Source organism: Loxodonta africana, chromosome 10 (genome assembly GCF_030014295.1).
Source record: "Loxodonta africana isolate mLoxAfr1 chromosome 10, mLoxAfr1.hap2, whole genome shotgun sequence".
Lineage (NCBI taxonomy): Eukaryota > Metazoa > Chordata > Mammalia > Proboscidea > Elephantidae > Loxodonta > Loxodonta africana.
Genome location: NC_087351.1, coordinates 51491798 through 51496618, shown reverse-complemented (window position 1 = coordinate 51496618; position 4821 = coordinate 51491798). Strand labels below are relative to the sequence as shown.

General features: G+C 38.0%; 1 pseudogene; it reads left to right on the top strand.

Annotated features, from left to right (window-relative positions):
* The first annotated feature begins 989 nt into the window (after nucleotides 1–989).
* Nucleotides 990–1996, top strand: LOC100675365 (large ribosomal subunit protein uL30-like; annotated as a pseudogene).
* The last annotated feature ends 2825 nt before the right edge of the window (nucleotides 1997–4821 follow it).

Genomic DNA, 4821 nt, shown 5'->3' with positions numbered 1-4821 from the left:
TTTTCCTCAATAAAAATAATGAACCAAAAGATGAATGTGGCAACACTGAAGCAAACAAAAAAAAAAGGTGTAGGGCTAAAACATCATAATATAGAACACAGCAAATGGGGTTAAAGGACAAGCCTTGATAGTTAAAGAGTGACTGAGTACCAAGAGGCTGTCCTAGAGATTTAGAGTTTTACCTCCCTATGTGTTTACAAGTCATGAGGGGACAAAACCTGAAGTCTAGAAGCCATTTATAGTCCAAAGACTGTAAACAACTAGAGAGTAAAGTTTCTCTCCCTTCTCAAAAAAAAAACGCATGTCAAAAAAACCAAAAACCAAACCCAGTGCCGTCGAGTCGATTCCCAGTAGCTGATATAAATTCCCAGATTCATAATTTCGAAGTTCCTCTCCTGAAGTATGAACCCTTCCCCACATACAGTCAATATCTGGCTCTTATCACATTGCCAGTGCAGTTATTGCTGTAATAATAACTTTTATCTCTGCTTCAGAAACTTCATATTTGCTTTCAGGATAAATAAAAATGTTGTTATTGTTGCCAATTGCCTTCAGGTCCCTAGGTGGCGCAAATGGGTAAACGCTCAAATGTTAGCCAAAAGGTTGGTGATTTGAACCCAGCTAGAGGTACCTTGACTCAATGGCAGCAGGTTTAGCGGTACCTTGGCAACTCTGGTGACGTAGTGGCTAAGTGCTACGGCTGCTAACCAAAGGGTCGGCAGTTTGAATCCACCAGGCTCTTCTTGGAAACTCTATGGGGCAGTTCTACTCTGTCCTATAGGGTCGCTATGAGTTGGAATCGACTGGACAGCACTGGGTTTGGTTTTTTGGTTTTAGAGGTACTTTGGAAGGCAGGCCTGGTGATCTTCTTCTAAAAGTTCAGGACCTTGAAAACCCTATGCAGCAGTTCTACTCTCCACACATAGGGTTACCAGGATAAATAAATATAGATATTAAAAACTTGTCAATCTCTTTTTCTGGCTGGAACCATGGAGGGTGTCCAAGAGAAGAAAAAGAAGGTTCCTGCTGTGCCAGAAACCCTTAAGAAAAAGCGAAGGAATTTCGCAGAACTAAAGATCAAGCACCTGAGAAAGAAGTTTGCCCAAAACATGCTTCGAAAGGCAAGGAGGAAGCTTATCTATGAAAAACCTAAGCAGTATCACAAGAAATATAGGCAAATGTACAGGATTAAATTTGAGTGGCTAGGATGGCAAGAAAAGCTGGCAACTTCTACGTACCTGCAGAACCCAAGTTGGCATTTGTTATCAGGATCACAGGTATCAATGGTGTGAGTCCGAAGGTTCGAAAGGTGTTGCAGCTTCTTTGCCTTTGCCACATCTTCAATGGCACCTTTGTTAAGCTCAACAAGGCTTCAATTAACATGTTGAGAATTGTGGAACCATATATTGTGTGGGGATTCCCAAACCTGAAGTCAGTGAATGAACTGATCTATAAGCGTGGTTAGGGTGAGATCAACAAGAAGCAAATTGCCCTGACAGATAACACTTTGATTGCACTATCTCTTGGTAGATATGGCATCATCTGCAAGGAGGATCTGATTCATGAGATCTATACTGTTGGGAAACGCTTCAAAGAAGCAAACAACTTCCTGTGGCACTTCAAATTATCTTCTCCACAAGGTGGAATGAAGAAAAAGACCACTCATTTTGTAGAAGGTGGAGATGCTGGCAACGGGAAAGACCAGATCAACAGGCTTATTAGAAGGATGAACTAAGGTGCCTAGTGTGATTATTTTTGTAATCTGGTCAGTCAATAAAACCGTAACTGCTTTCTAATTGAGATATTGTACTGGTGACTTTTTATCAACCTGCCCTTTCCCTTAATTATTATGGCACATCTTGGTGTATGATAAAATTAAGTCAAGAGGCGGGGCCAAGATGGCGGACTAGGTGGACGCTACCGCGGATCCCTCTTGCAACAAAGACTCGGAAAAACAAGTGAATCGATCACATACATAACAATCTACAAACCCTGAACAACAAACACAGATTTAGAGACGGGGAACGAACAAATATGGGGAGGCAGAGATTGTTTTCAGAGCCTGGAGCCAGCGTAACAGTCAGCGGATTTTCTGGAAAAACTAGTTTCCCAGTGATGGCTCGGAGACAGCAGTCCATATCAAACCACATAAAGAAGCAGACCATGACAGCTTCTCCAACCCCCCAAACAAAAGAATCAAAATCTTTCCCAAATGAAGATACAATCCTGGAATTATCAGATAAAAAAAAAAATACAGAATATAAAAAACTAATTTACAGAATGCTTCAAGACATCACAAACGAAATAAGGCAAACTGCAGAAAAAGCCAAGGAACACACCGATAAAACTGTTGAAGAACTCAAAAAGATTATTCAAGAACATAGTAGAAAAATTAATAAGTTGCAAGAATCCATAGAGAGACAGCATGTAGAAATCCAAAAGATTAACAATAAAATTACAGAATTAGACAATGCAATAGGAAGTCAGAGGAGCAGACTCGAGCAATTAGAATGCAGACTGGGACATCTGGAGGACCAGGGAATCAACACCAACATAGCTGAAAAAAAATCAGATAAAAGAATTAAAAAAATGAAGAAACCCTAAGAATCATGTGGGACTCTATCAAGAAGGATAACTTGCGGGTGATTGGAGTCCCAGAACAGGGAGGGGGGACAGAAAACACAGAGAAAATAGTTGAAGAACTCCTGACAGAAAACTTCCCTGACATCATGAAAGACGAAAGGATATCTATCCGAGATGCTCATCGAACCCCATTTAAGATCGATCCAAAAAGAAAAACACCAAGACATATTATCATCAAACTTGCCAAAACCAAAGATAAAGAGAACATTTTAAAAGCAGCCAGGGAGAAAAGAAAGGCTTCCTTCAAGGGAGAATCAATAAGAATAAGTTCAGACTACTCAGCAGAAACCATGCAGGCAAGAAGGGAATGGGACGACATATACAGAGCACTGAAGGAGAAAAACTGCCAGCCAAGGATCATATATCCAGCAAAACTCTCTCTGAAATATGAAGGAGAAATTAAGATATTTACAGATAAACACAAGTTTAGAGAATTTGCAAAAACCAAACCAAAGCTACAAGAAATACTAAAGGATATTGTTTGGTCAGAAAACCAATAATATCAGATACCAGCACAATAGAAGGTCACAAAATAGAATGTCCTGATATCAACTCAAATAGGGAAATCACAAAAACAAACAAATTAAGATTAATTAAAATAATAATAATAATACACATAAAAGGGAATCATGGAAGTCAACAGGTAAAAGATCACAATAATCAAAAAGAGGGACTAAATACAGGAGGCATTGAATAGCCAGATGGAGAGTGATACAAGGCGATATAGAACGATACAAGTTAGGTTTTTACTTAGAAAAATAGGGGTAAATAATAAGGTAACCACAAAAAGGTGTAACAACTCCATAACTCAAGATAGAAGCCAAGAAAAACGTAACGACTCAACTAACATAAAGTCAAACACTATGAAAATGAGGATCTCACAATTTACTAAGAAAAACGCCTCAGCACAAAAAAGTATGTGGAAAAATGAAATTGCCAACCACACATGAAAAGGCATCAAAATGACAACACTAAAAACTTATTTATCTATAATTACGCTGAATGTAAATGGACTAAATGCACCAATAAAGAGACAGAGAGTCACAGACTGGATAAAGAAACATGATCCATCTATACGCTGCCTACAAGAGACACACCTTAGACTTAGAGACACAAACAAACTAAAACTCAAAGGATGGAAAAAAATATATCAAGCAAACAATAAGCAAAAAAGAAGAGGAGTAGCAATATTAATTTCTGACAAAATAGGCTTTAGACTTAAATCCACCACAAAGGATAAAGAAGGAAACTACATAATGATAAAAGGGACAATTGATCAGGAAGACATAACCATATTAAATATTTATGCACCCAATGACAGGGCTGCAAGATACATAAATCAAATTTTAACAGAATTGAAAAGTGAAATAGACACCTCCACATATATAGTAGGAGACTTCAACACACCACTTTCGGAGAAGGACAGGACATCCAGTAAGAAGCTCAATAGAGACACGGAAGACCTACTTACAACAATCAACCAACTTGACCTCATTGACTTATACAGAACTCTCCACCCAACTGCTGCAAAATATACTTTTTTTCTAGCGCACATGGAACATTCTCTAGAATAGACCACATCTTAGGTCATAAAACAAACCTTTGCAGAGTCCAAAACATCGAAATATTACAAAGCATCTTCTCAGACCACAAAGCAATAAAACTAGAAATCAATAACAGAAGAAACTAGGGAAAAGAAATCAAATAGTTGGAAAATGAACAATACCCTCCTGAAAAAAGACTGGGTTATAGAAGACATCAAGGAGGGAATAAGGAAATTCATAGAATGCAACAAGAATGAAAATACTTCCTATCAAAACCTCTGGGACACAGCAAAAGCGGTGCTCAGGGCCAATTTATATCGATAAATGCACACATAAAAAAAGAAGAAAGAGCCAAAAGCAGAGAACTGTCCCTACAACTTGAACAAACAGAAAGTGAGCAACAAAAGAATGCATCAGGCACCAGAAGAAAACAAATAATAAAAATTAGAGCTGAACTAAATGAATTAGAGAACAGAAAAACAATTGAAAGAATTAACAAAGCCAAAAGCTGGTTCTTTGAAAAAATTAACAAAATTGATAAACCATTGGCTAGACTGACTAAAGAAATACAGGAAAGGAAACAAATAACCTAAATAAGAAACGAGAAGGACCACATCACAACAGAACCAAATGA